The sequence below is a fragment of the Nicotiana sylvestris genome, chromosome 9, assembly GCF_000393655.2.
Source record: "Nicotiana sylvestris chromosome 9, ASM39365v2, whole genome shotgun sequence".
NCBI classification, from domain to species: domain Eukaryota; kingdom Viridiplantae; phylum Streptophyta; class Magnoliopsida; order Solanales; family Solanaceae; genus Nicotiana; species Nicotiana sylvestris.
In genome coordinates, this window is record NC_091065.1 from 5,751,484 (window position 1) to 5,766,086 (window position 14,603).

The window sequence follows — 14,603 nt, forward strand, 5'->3', positions numbered from 1 at the left end:
GGTTTCAAAATTGAATCCGACATGAAAGTGAGAAAGCAAGTCATTGAAATAGGGATAATAGTAGGTTTGAAATGCAAAGCAAGAAAACCGATTTAAGAGCATAAAAAACATTTTTTAGAAAAGTCGGGGCTTAAGCAAGTTCAGAAGAGAGGATACGAACTTAAACAAAAGTAGATGAAACATGCTTAGAAAGAACATAAACAGAGTTCAGTAAAGCAAAAATCAAAGAACTCAACGGTAATCATATATAGTAAAAGAGTAAGGAAAACATAACACGAATTAACATGTGAGTACTGGAGTAACATGTATAGTAGAAAAAGAAAGTGGAAGAACAGTACATGCATAGTAAAAGAGGTCATACAAACACATGTAAAGAAAGAACAGAAAGAATCAGAAAGATGTTTTTTTTTTTTGAAAAACCCTTTCAGAAACCCTAAATCGAAGGTAAACGATTTTAAAAAGAAAATCTGGGGAAGACCTTTTAAAATGTCAAATAAAGCATATATGCAACATAGATCTAAGCAAACAAACAAAGAAAGAACCTCGAATAGCTTAGGGTTTTGGAGAAACCCTAGAAATGAGAAAGGCTTGGAAATAGGTCCGATCTTGAGTCGGAAAGGTCAAGAATCACTCTCTTGAGTCTTGAATATGCCGGAGCATGGCCGGAGATGGCCGGAATCTTCGAATCGGTGAAGGTATGAGTGAAGACCTTCGAGGTCTAGCCTCGAACCTTCAAGCATCAGGCATGCAAGAGCCGGAGGAGGTGAGTATAGGTTGTTCATGGCCTGAGAAGCCATGGACTCCGGCGAAAACACGGTGGAACAAGGTGGGAGGAGGCTAGGGTTCCGAAGAGCCTTGAGAGAATCTGAGAGCGTTTGGGATTCAAAGGCGGCGGGTCAGGTGGAAAATGAAGGAATTAGGGTAGGTCGTTTGGTTTAATTATGGAAGGGTGGGTTATGGCCGTTGATCTTGAATGATCAACGGTCTAGATTTGGAAGGGTAGGTGGGAATCGGGTAGGGTCATTTAGATTGGGTTATGGGTTGGGTCAGGTTAAAAAGTGGGTCGGTCCGGTTGGTGTTGGGATTGGGTCAAATGGTGGTTAAAATTGAAATATCAAAGGGGCTGTAATTGAAATAAATGAGGCTAAATGTTAAACGACCATTTCTTCCCTTTTTATTTTATATAAAATAATTAAAAAGATTTTTAAAACAGATTAAAAGCATTTAACTAATTAATAAGTTATAAGTATTAATTTAAAAATACTGAAAATAATTTAATAAAAATGAAATACTGTTAATTGTAAAATAGGCTATAATTGCAATTACATGCAATTTAGCTTTTAAATATCAAATAAATTTGTAAAAATATGCAAAAAATCACATTAATTATATTTTGGTATAAATATGAGAAATAAATAAATTATTCACCAAAATGATAAATTTGGGAATAATTATTGAATTTTGCACTGCTAAAATAGACAATAAATTGGTTTTGAAAGTCTTTAGAAATTTGAAAAAAATACCAAAACACTCGGGCACGCTTATGTATGCCCATATATGTTATTTTGAAAGTATTTTGAGTGTAAAAAATACTTAGAAAAAAATTGGGTATCAACAACTTTTCCCCTTAGGATATGATATTTGGTAATTGAATGCCTTGTACATGAGGTGACGAGCGCGTACTTGAGCTAATTGTTGAAAATCCGGTTTTACTTTAAGTACTTAAACTGAGTTCCTTTCTTACCTGTTTTATTCTACTTGTAAACATAGCCTGTGTTCGTTTAGAAAAGCATGCTTAGTGGACTTAATTGCCTATTTGCTTAAACTGCCTTAATTGCATTACGTGAAGCATGTTAGGCTAGAATTTATTATTTACTTGTTACGGACTTAGTATTTGTTTTGATATTCTTGAGCTGTTGCTGTGTGTTTTAAATTGGGACTACGGGACGGCATCTCGGGAGATCCCATACACGTGTTTATGATCTGGACCGAGGATGCGTGATACCAAGAGATCCTTGACATATATATATTGAGGATACCAAGAGATCCTCGGGATACCAAGAGATCCCTGACATACATATTGAGGGTACCAAGAGATCCTCGGGATAACAAGATATCCCTAGCATATTTATTGAGGATACCAAGAGATCCTCGGGATACCAAAAGATTCCTAGTGTATAGGATGAGGGTACTAAGAGATCCTCGGGATACCAAGAGATCCCCGGTTATCATCCTTGTTGTGAGCGGTATTTCCTTGTGTTTGCCTTATTTCTGTTTCTGTTAGTGTATCCTTATTATCCTGTATAGATTTTCCCTGTAGATTCTCATTTATGTTGCTTATTTATCCTGTCATTCTATTATTTATTTATCTTAGTAGGGCCCTGACCTTCCTCGTCACTACCCAACCGAGGTTAGGCTTGGCACTTACTGAGTACCGTTGTGGTGTATTCATGCCCTTTCTGCGCATGTTTTTCATATGCAGATCCAGGTACCACTGCACATGTTTATCATCCTTGAGATAGGGAGAGCTTTTGGAGACTTCGAGGTATATCTGTCACGTCCGCAGACAGAAGAGTCTCCCTCTTTATTCTATCTTGTACCGTTAGTCCTTCTATCATACTATTGATGTAGACATTTCCGGAGTTAGAGCATTTACTATATTTCTTTCAGCTTGTGTTCCTGTGAGTTTTCGGGTTTTGGGATAGTACTGTAGGATCTTGTGATGTTGAGTTGTATATGCCGAGCGACATTTTATATACTGTTTTTCCTTCAGTTGTTCAGTTTTGATTAATTATTTCACAAGTTAGTTTATTTTTCGCATTGTTAGGCTTACATAGTCGTAGGGACTAGGTGCCGTCGCTACAGTTCACGGAAGGCGAACTGGGGTCGTGACAAGTTGGTATCAGAGCTCTAGGTTCATAGGAGCCACGGAACACATGCCAGTTTCTTAGAGTCTCGTTGATTGGTACGGAGATGTCTGTACTTATCAACGAGAGGCTATGTAATTGTTAGAAAAAATCTTCACTTCATTTGATTTCCTTGTCGTGCGATATTTTGACATCAAAATTTTAAACTTCTATCTTCTATTCTCTCACAGATAGTGAAGACCCATGCTACTCGAGATGATCAGGCACTCGCGCCCCTTACTGCAGCCATTAGAGGCCGGGGCTGGGATAGAGGCCGATGACGTGCACGTGGTGCAGCGAGAGCACCTGCACGAGCTGCTGCCGAGGTACCACCAGCAGATCCAGCCGGAGTCTAGACGCCTAATACGCCTACTACTACTACTACTCCAGCCCTTTAGGAGACTCTGCACAGTTCATGAGCATATACACCACTTTGGCTCAGGCAGGGTTGCTTCCCCTTACTGCAGCCACATCCCAGGCCGGGGAGGAGCACAGACTCCCGCCGCCCATACTCTTAAGCAGCGAGTGCATGTTGAGCAGGTCCCTGAGATTATTCCTGCAGTGCCAGTTCAGGCCGAGGGCATGGCAGTGCCTTCCGAGCAGGAGCAACTGAGGCTTGAGAGGTTCAAGAGGTACAAGCCTCATGAGTTCAATGGTCTAGCATCGGAGGATGCTCTGGGATTTCTTGATAAGTGTTACCACATTCTCCATACAATGGGTATCTCAGGATTGAGCGGAGTTTCTTTCACTACTTTCCAGCTTTGGGGAGCCGCCTATGATTGGTGGCGTACCTATGAGTTAGACAGTCCAGATGCAGCTGCTTCACTGACTTGGGCTCAGTTTTCAGATCTGTTCCTAAGAGAGTATGTTCCTTAGAGCGTCAGGGTCGCATGACACGTAGAGTTTGAGCATTTACACCAGGGTGCTATGACTGTTTCAGAGTATGCTGTCCATTACACTAGTTTGGCTAGGCATGCACCAACCTTGGTTGCTACTATCCGCGAGAGGGTTCACCGGTTTATTGAGGGTCTTATTCCCCCCATCAGATCTAGCATGGCTCATGAGTTGGAGATGGATATTTCTTATCAGCAGGTGGTGAGCATTGCTAGGAGGATTGAGGGTATGCATGCTAGGGAGAAGGAGGAGAGGGAGGCCAAGAGGTCTCGAGAGTTGGGCCATTTCTCTGGTACCCGTGCCCCAGCTTTAGGTCGTCATGGTAGGGGTTATATGAGTCGCCCCATTTATTCAGCCCTTCCAGCAGCCAGCAGTGCTCCAGCTCCTCCTAGGCCTCAGGAGCCTTATTATGCACCTCCGGTTTCTAGCGCACCTCCTGCACGGGGTGCTTTCAGAGGTCAGTCCAGCAGATCTGGCTCGAGCTAGTCACAGCTACCACATCTTCCCATAGCTTGCTTTGAGTGTGGTGACATACACCACATAGTGAGGGATTGCCCTAGACTTGGGATGAGTGCACATCCATAGACTTCTCAGCCACAACGTGCCCTGTAGAGTTCTTAGGCTATGATTACAGCTCCAGCTGCTACCCCACCTGCTCAGCCAGCTAAAGGTGGAGGTCGGGGAGGTAGAGTTCGCCCTCTAGGGGGAGGTCAGGCCAGATATTATGCTCTTTCTACCTGTTGATACCCAATATTTCCCTGTATATTTTTTATATATACAAAATACTTTCAAAATAACATATGTACGCATATATAATGTTATGTGGCGCCTTCCTGAGATTCCTTGGAAGGACGACGTAAGGCTAAGCAATTGATGTCAGTGCAGTTACTGTCCACCAACTGAAGTCCCCTCCGTACGCTAGACTAGATTGTCAGTGTCGTACGGCAAAACCAGTGTCAAGAGCAATTGAGAGAACATAAATGAGGATTGAGAATGAAAGAAAGCTTGATTGCATTAATGAAAGCTATTACAGACAGGCAATGCGGTCGAGGGGGAGAGACACCAGTACAGAGAATTGTTTGCTTGCTAGAAAGTTTGATTGCTTGATCCCCCTAATAATACTTAAAAAAATAAACCAAAGCTACAAGACTAGACTTGATTAAGCTAGAGAAACATAATGGAAGTACATGGAATAAAACTACTCTATATTTACAATGAAAAATACTTAGTTTTCTACAAGGCAGAAACAAGTCCGTTGTCAGCAACATAGTCTTTGGCATCAAGGTCTGCGCACGCGGCGTTGTCTGTGTGCGCGACGCTGTTGGCATCCTCCTGTGGTTGGGTGCTAGCATGGGATATCGGTGGGGCGACAGAGGCACATGCGCGCTTGTCACTTGGCGCGGCCAAAACCACGGGGCCGTCCGTGGCGCTAGGCATTGGGAGGCTTGCTAGGATGCCACGGGGCTCGCCCAAGGGGTCATGGGGCACAACTGGAAATCCGCACATAACATTCTCCCCCACCTGAGTTGGCGACGTCCTCGGCGCCTTACTTGCAAGATAATCTTCAATTAGGCTCTTGTAGGCTTTGAGGTTTGTTCCCCTCTCCCAAGTGTTCTCCTCTGCATCACAGCCCTGCCATTTCACCAAGAACTCTTGGTGATCTTTCCTTGAGGCATGAATCACTTTATCATCAAGGATAGCTTCAACACGCCTTTTCCTATTTGAATTGGGCCCTCGAATACTGGGTATTGTGAGCTGGCTCCGTGAAGGATCCTCCGTGTCTTCCCGAAAAGGTTTCAGGAGGATAACATAGAAGACATGGTGAATTTTCCACCAAGCTGGGGTATCCACCCGGTATGCAACTTTCCCAATGCGCCTTTCAATGGACAAGGGTCCAATGTATTTTTGCAATAGACGAGGGTCATGGACCCCCGGAAATAAGTAACGCTTTGGAATTTTGACCATCACTTTGTCTCCTACTTTGTATTCAACAAAGCGACAATTCTGATCAGCATGTCTCTTCATCCGCTTTTGAGCCTTGACAAGATAGCTCCGCACTATCTCCAAATTTCGCTTCCACTCTTTTGAGAAGCTAGCAGCTCGAGGAGATTTAGACATATTTGGTGCATTGACTATGTGTGGGAGTAGCTATTGCTATCCGGTAACAATTTCAAAAGCGCTTTTGTTTGTACTAGAGCTTTTTTGTGAATTGAAACACAGTTAAGCAGCATCCAGAAGCTTTACCCAATTCTTCTACGATCCGGTTACAAAGTGACGGAGATATTCCTCCAACATGCCATTGAACCGCTCCATCTGGCCATCAGATTGTGGATGAAAACTTGAGCTGTGACTCAGCTTTGACCCAAGGCACTTAAAGAGTTGGGTCCAAAAGTTACTAGTAAAGCGTGAGTCGCGATCACTAACAATGTCTTTAGGCAGGCCCCAATATTTGACGACATGAGAGAAGAAGAGTCGAGCTGTATCTTCTACTGATATATATTGTGGGGCAGCAATAAAGGTAGCATACTTGGAAAATCGATCTACCACAACCAAGATAGTTGTTAGATCTCCAACCTTGGGCAATCCGGTGATGAAATCCAGGGAAATGCTTTCCCAAGGTCTCTTTGGGACAGCTAGTGGTTCCAAGAGTCCCGCATGTGTTAAGCGGTCCGACTTGTCCTTATGGAATACTAGACAAGTCTTCACATACTGAGCAACGTCATCGGCCATTTGAGGCCAATAATATGCACGGTGAAGTAATGTCATGGTGCGTTCCTCACCAGGATGGCCAGCTCATAGAGTATCATGAGATTCATCCAGAAGAGTCCTTCGTAGATCTCCTCCTTTACGAACATAAAGTCGGTTCCCTTTCACTTTCAGAAAATCATCTTCCATGTAGAACTGGCGAGTCTTGCCCTGTCCTACCAAATCAACTAAATACTGTGCAGCAGGATCCTTGATGAGTAAATCCTGTATCTGGTCCTTGATGGAGGTGGCTACTTCGCTCCCCCTTAGGGTGGCGAGTAGGCACACCGATGCTAGATCAGCTCTCCGACTGAGCGCATCAGCAACATGATTGGCCTTCCCACTTTGGTACTCTAGGTTGAAGTGGAATTCAGCTAAGAGTTCCTACCACTTGGCCTGTCGACCATTCAATTTCGGTTGGGTCATGAAATGGCTAACTGCTGTGTTGTCTGTCTTGACCATGGATGGGGTCCCCAGCAGATAGTGCCTCCATAGGCGTAAGCAGGGACGACAACCAATAATTCTTTCTCATGGGCGGCATAGTGCCGCTCTGCATCTTTCAGCTTCCGACTCTCGTACGCTACAGGATTCCCTTCTTGTAGCAAGACTCCACCGAGGGCATAGTCATATGCATCTATTTGTACTTCGAATGGCTTGGCCAGATTAGGAAGGGCTAAGACGGGGCTACTAGACATAGCCGCTTTCAATGCGTTGAAGGCCCCCGCTCGCTTGGGTCCCCATTCCCAATGTGTGACCTTCTTGAGGAGTTCTGCCAATGGTACTGCAATGAGGGAGTAGTTTTTCACAAATCGCTGATAAAAATTGCATAGACCAAAGAACGCCTTCAAGGCGTGGATATCCTTAGGCGGCGGCCAATTTGTGATTGTCTGAATCTTCTGCTGGTCCATCTTGATCCACCCTTCCTCGATGACATGACCGAGGAAGTCAATTTGCTTTTGAGCAAATGAGCACTTAGATAGCTTCGCATATAGTTCATGCTCCCGCAATCGAGCTAGGACCTTCCGCAAGTGCATCAGGTGTTCCTCCAATATTTGGCTATATACCACAATGTCATCCAAGTAGACCACCACAAATTCATCAATGTACTCTCGAAAGACTTGGTTCATCAAAGTGCAAAACGTAGTTGGGGCGTTAGTCAAGCCGAATGGCATAACCAGGAAATTGTACGACCCATATCTTGTCACACAGGTCGTCTTGTGCTCATCACCCTCTGCAATCTGAACTTGCCAATAACCTGTCTTCAGGTCTATTTTAGTGAACACCGTCGCACCACCCAGTCTATCGAACAAGTCTGCCATTAGCGGAATTAGGTACTTGTTCTTCACAATAATTTTGTTTAGAGCCCGATAGTCCACACAGAGTCGTAGACTGCCATCATGTTTCTTTTGGAATAGCATAGGGGACCCGTATGGGGATTTGGAGGGCACGATGATCCCCGTGTCTAGCATTTTCGTCAATTGTCTCCGAAGCTCGGTAAGTTCGGGTTGTGACATTCTGTAAGGCGCCCGGGCGGGTGGCTTCGCGCCCGGTACCAGCTCAATTTTATATCCATAGTGCGCCTAGGCGGTAGTCGCTTTGGCATGTCTTGTGGCATGACATCTTCAAACTCTAGTAGTAGCTCCTTCACGGGCTTAGTAATGGGACCCGATGAGCGTTCTACATCTTCAATGCAGAGGGTTGCCAAGAACGTAGGTTTATGTCTTTTGACCCCCTTCTTCAACTGCAAGGCCGATATGTTTTCCACGGCCATCTTCATGGGCATGCACAGGATAATGCAGGGCTTGGTCCCGTTTGCTCCCATCATTAGTAACATGTCAGCATATGGTACAGACATGGTGTTGGTTTGCCTCAGGAATTCCAATTCAACTATAAACTCGAAGTCATCTATGATCACCACGCGCAGGTTGAATTTTCCTTCGTAAGGACCAAGCTTCACTGGTACTTCTTTGGCTATCCCACCCACTGGCTGAGGAGGTGAGTTGATAGCCTTGACACTACCTTTTCCCTTTCCTACAACTAGACCAAGGCGCTCTACCTGAGTTGAGGCTAAGTAGTTGTGGGTAGCACCCGTGTATATCATCGCCCGAATGGGCTTGCCATTTACCTTAATCTCAACGAACATTAAGGTCTTCTCTTGTTTAGGAGGATTCTTCTCATCCGCCTTCTTTTTCCCTTTCTTGGTGCTTGGGCAGGGGTCCTTCTTCTTACAGATGCCAGCACTGGTTTCTGCTAAGGCCTCAGAAATGGAGCTAACAATTGCATTGAAGGCACCTACTGGCTCGGTCTGGTCTGAATCATCTGTCCCATCATCAAAGGCTTGATGGGCGTTCATTTGTGCATGTGGACACTCATTATTCCAATGTGGTCCGCCGCAATGATGGCATCCCGAAGGAGGCTTTCTCCCCTAGTCATTGTTGTTAGATGCAGCATTGTTGTTGCCTGAGGAGGGATCCTTAGATTTGGTTGCACTCTGATCTCCCCCACTTCTGCTAGAGCCACCATTGCTAGGTTGGCCCTCTTTGACTCCCTCTCGGACAGGAGGCTGAGGCCGATCCTTCCGAGCTTCCACTATTCAACTACTTGGATCGCCTTAGGTAGGGTATCTACCCTTTCTCTTTGCAGTTCCATGCGGGCATAAGGTTTCAACCCTTCTAAGAAGGTGAAGAGCTTGTCTTTGTCCCCCATGTCACGTATGTTTAGCATGAGTGCGTAGAATTCCCGTACGTAGTCCCGAACTGACTTGGTCTAGCGGAGCTCCCGTAGCTTCCTCTTTGCATTGTATTCCACATTTTCGGGGAACAACTGTAGACGTATGGCTGCCTTCAGTTCTGCCCATGTCTCGAAAGCATCTTTACCGGCCTTGATGACTTCGTACTTCACCCGCCACCAGAGTTTAGCATCACACTGAAGATACATGGCAGCAGTTGCTACCTTCTTAGCTTCTTCTAGGCCACCAACAACATCAAAGTACTATTCAATGTCAAAGATGAAGTTTTCCACTTCCTTGGCATTCCTAGCTCCATTGTATGGATTTGGCTCAAGAATTTTTAGTTTTTGTGTCGCGGAAGCGGGGTTCGCAGTGCCCCCATTTGGTTTTCGCCGCCTCGAAGCAGGCCCTGTAAAGCAACATTGACAACATTGAGTTTGATTGTCAAGTCATCAATAGTTTGTTGCATGGCAGTCACCATGTCTGCCTCTTGTGCCCTGTAAGCTAAATCCTCGACACGCTCCTGTTTGAGTCCCTCGAATTTGCCAAAAATTTCGGTTGCCTCTGTGGTTGTCGTTTGCCGGTCTCCCTCGGAGTCGCGACTGATGTTTTCTATGTCAACTTCGGCCTGGAGCACCCTACAGTCCAGGTCGTTCAACCTTTTCCCTAGGCTGGCTCTTAGTTCAGGGGCCGTCTGTTCAAGGGCCGCAGTGCGGTCCCCATGATTCACCATGGTCAGAAATGGTGGTAATGGCAATGCGCTCCCTCGTCCGATGTCGAGCCTAGGCTCTGACACCAACTATTACGCGGCGCCTTCTTGAGATTCCTTGGAAAGGCGATGTAAGGCTAAGCAACTGATGTCAGTGCAGTTACTGTCCGTCAACTGAAGTCCCCTCCGTACGCTAGACTAGATTGTCAGTGCCGTAAGGGAAAATCAATGTCAAGAGCAATTGAGAGAACAAAAATGAGGATTGAGAATGAAAGAAAGCTTGATTGCATTAATGAAAACTATTACAGACAGGCAACGCAGTGTCGAGGGGGAGAGACACCAGTACAGAGTATTGTTTGCTTGCTAGAAAGTTTGATTGCTTGATCCCCCTAATAATACTTAAAAAATAAATAAACCAAATCTACAAGACTAGACTTGATTAAGCTAGAGAAACATAATGGAAGTACATGGAATAAAACTACTCTATATTTACAATGAAAAAGACTTAGTTTTCTACAAGGCAGAAACAGGTCCGTTGTCAGCAGCATAGTCTTTGGCATCAGGGTCTGCGCACGCGGCGTTGTCTGCGTGCGCGGCGCTGTTGGCATCCTCCTGCGGTTGGGCGCTGGCAAGGGATATCAGTGGGGCGACAGAGGCACATGCGCGCTTGTCACTTGGCGCGGCCAAGACCACGGGGTAGTCCGTGGCGCTAGGTATTGGGAGGCTTGCTAGGACGCCACGGGGCACGCCCAAGGGGTCATGGGGCACATCTGGAAAGCCGCCCATGACAATAAGCATGCCCAAGTGTTTTAGTATTTTTCCCAATTTTTAAAAGATTTTTAAAACTAATTTATTGTCCATTTTAGTAGCACAAAATCAATAATTACTCCCAAAATCATCAATTTTGCTGAATAATTTATTTTATTCCCATATTTATACCAAAATATAGTTAAGGTAATTTTTATAAATTTTTACAAATTTATTTGGTATTTTTAAAACTAAATTGCATATAATTGCAATTCTAGCCTACTCTAAGATTTAATAGCATAAAATTAGTTCTAGTATTTTTAAATTAATATTTATATATTATTTACTGATTTATTACTTTTAAGTTGTTTTCAAAATTATTTTTTACTATTTTTATAAAATAAAAGGGAAAAACTGGCTATGTAAATTTTAGCCTCATTTTGTTTCAATTGTAGCCCCATTACATTTCAATTTTAGCCTCCAATTGACCCAATCTTAACCCCCAATTGGACCAGCCCAAATTTCAATTTCAACCCAACCCCTTAACTCGTTTATCCAACCCGCCCGGTCTTCCTTTTAATCCAGGCCGTTGATCGTTTTGATCAACGGCCATGATCACCCCTTACCATTTTTAATCCACCAACCCTACCCTAATCCCTTCATTTCCATCTCTCAGCCGGCTTTGAATACTCTTCTCTCTCAAACTCTCTCGAAGGTTCCCTGGAACCCTAGCCTCTCTCATCCTCTCCGACCATAACCTCACTAGAATCCATGGCTTCTCAGGCCATGGATGGCATGTACTCACCTCCCTCCACTCTCAAACGTCTGGGGTTCGAAGCTTTGAGGTATGACCTCAGTGGTGTCCGTTTAGATCCTCTCAGATCCATGGTTTTGAAGCCTCTCTGACCTTGCTTCGGCACTTTTAAAGCATTTCGAGCCCGATTCTAACTCATCCGACTCGAGATCGGACTTTTCTTCCAAGCCTTTCTCATTTCTATGGTTTCTCTAAAACCTAACCATTCGAGGTTTTTTCTGGTTGTTTTCTTAAATCTGCTATATCTGTGCTCTACTGGAGTTTTAAAATATTTTTCCTAATTTTTTCTTTCAAATTTGTTTCTCTTCGATTTAGGGTTTCTGAAAAAAATTTAAAATGTTTCTCTGACTCTTCCTCTTCTTTTCTTTGTGTGTATCTGTCTATCTATGTTTGTATGTTTTCTTTTTCTACCTAGCATATTATTCTCCTGTATCTTTATGTTTGCCTTATTTTGCATGTTCTTCTATTGTGCTCCGTTCTTTCTTCTACTGGTTTCTATATCATGCTTTCACATGTTTATCTTATGTGTTCATTTACCCCTATGTTCCTTTACTGTATTTTCTACTAAGTTTTTAGGTCTTTAGTTGCCTTCTTCTGGACTTTGTTTGAGTTCTTTGTTAAACATGTTTCCTCTGCTGTTCTCTTAAGTGCTATACTATCTCGTTTCTCTTCTGAAACTTGTTTTAAGTTCCAAGCTTTTTTAAAATGTGTTCTTTATGCTTCAAATCAGCTTTCTCACTTTGTTGTTTCAAACTTGCTATTACATCTTTTTTTTTTCTCATGAATCCCTGAAAGAAGACCTTTGAACCTATTTCCGTTATTTGTCTTCTTTTCTCTGTATCTGACTCGAGTTGAAAACCCTAGGATTTGGGGTTATTTTCTCTGTATTTGTCTTCTTTTCTCTGTATCTGTTTCAGGTTATATAACACTTTTTCTTTAACTTGTTCAAATTAGAATGATATCTTTTTATATTTAAAGTGAATTAAACTTTAAATTTTTAATTTTATCTTTAATCACATAGTTTTATAAACGTACAAATATCTACGGCTTATTTTAGACCATAAGTATTAAAAGTCTTCCTCTAATTCTTTCTTAAACTCATTATTGATCAAAGAACGTCACATAAAAAGGGACTTAATAGGGACTATAAACCCTAAAAAATCAATGTAAGACCGCTACTATCTAATATTATTCTTTAAGAATAATAAAATATGTACAATGTTATTGGTACATAAAACGTGGCTAAATTGGTCCGAGTTACTCTTCGGGGCTAGTAGAATCAGGATAGACATCATATAGTACACCTGCAGAGTAGGGGACCTATAGGGAACCGTAGGATAGGTGGCTTAAAGTGGGTATTCTAGTTATCACAAGTAGTCCTTGCAGCCTCATCAGCGTAGAGGTTGCTTTGAGCGTGGAGAGAGGGGGTATATCATGAAGAACTATCCTAGATTGCAGAGTGGTAGATCTCAGAAAGATACATAAGCTATTACTCAGGCATGATCCAAATTGAATGAAGAGTCATATGAGATGAAAATCTCATGTACGATTTTGCAAAGTGACAGTAAAGGCGACTTATCTGTCAACTTTTCTACTATCGCCAAAAAAATTAAATTCTGCATTATGTAAAGTTATTAGAGTACAATTAATCTCTAGATTTGAAATTATTGCTTATATATTTGATATTGGTCATAATTCACAAGGATATTTTATAGTCTTAGTTGTGCCTCGCTATAGTCCTCAAGAGGGTAAGCTCATATGTTTTGGGAGGGTATATTAATATGATCTTAATGATGTTTAGTGCTTTGCATCTGCCATTCGTTGGGCTTGTCTCTTTGGGAGCATGCTTTCTCGACCCAATCCCCGCACCCGGTCGTGATGGCATCTCTTGTGAAGACAAGGCCAGCCAGACCGAAATAGAACACCTCTTTTAAATAGTTAAATACCATAAATAGTTCTAAAACATGATATAATAACCATAATTTGCAGAAATAACGATAACAACAGTAGAAACCATCCCGACACAGCCCAAACCGGGGTGTCACAAGTCATGAGCAACTAATAAATCTGGATACCAGTCTACTAGATACAAAATCCAATACAGAAGTTCAAGACACATGAAAATAGTAAGATAAAGGAGGCACGGGGTCTGCGGACGCCAACAACTACCTCATAGTCTCCGAAAACACTGCCTGGATTGGGAGGATCAGCACTCAAGAGCACACTCTACGATGCCTGAATCTGCACACAAGGTTCATGGAGTAATGTGAGTACTCCGACCTAGTGAGTAATAATCATAAATAATGACTGAAAGCAAGAAAACACGTAAAGACACAAAGCAATTCTATATCAAGCAGTAAAATCACTTAAAGTGGTAAATTAGTGAAGAAGTCAAATGAAATCCCTTTAAACCAAGTAAAACAGGTAATTTAGCAGGTAAATAACAAGTAGAAATCCGCCCCTCGGGCACAGTAACAATCGCTCAGAACAATATCAGCCCCTCGGGCTCACTCTCAGTACAGTATCAGCCCCTCGGACTCACTCTCAGATCATGATGGGTTCCCGCGCTCACTGTGGGTGTGCAGACTCCGGAGGGGCCCCTTACGGCCCAAGCGCTATATCAAACCACCTCGTGGCATCATCTCTCGGCACTCGGCCTCACATCACTCAAGGCACCTCGTGGCGTATAAAAGTATCTCAGGCCCTCGGCCTCATATCACTCAGCATATCCTCACATATGACCCTCGGCCTCACTCAGTCCGAAAATCATCACAATCCCCTCGGGCATTAGTAAAACAGTAGTTCTCAGCCCAAAACATCATTTAGAAATATCATTTAAGTTTCAAATATGAGTAAAAGTGGTTGAGTTTGTAAAACAGTAAATATCAACAGGACTGAGTTCAAATAATAAGTCAAAACAGTGAAGAATTAGTGATAAAAATTCTCGAAGGGTTCAAATAATTGGCATGAAGCCCAAATATGGCAATCAACCCAAATCATGATTATAACAAGTAAGTTTCAGTCAAATACGCGGTAAAATCATCAATCGGGTTGGACCAA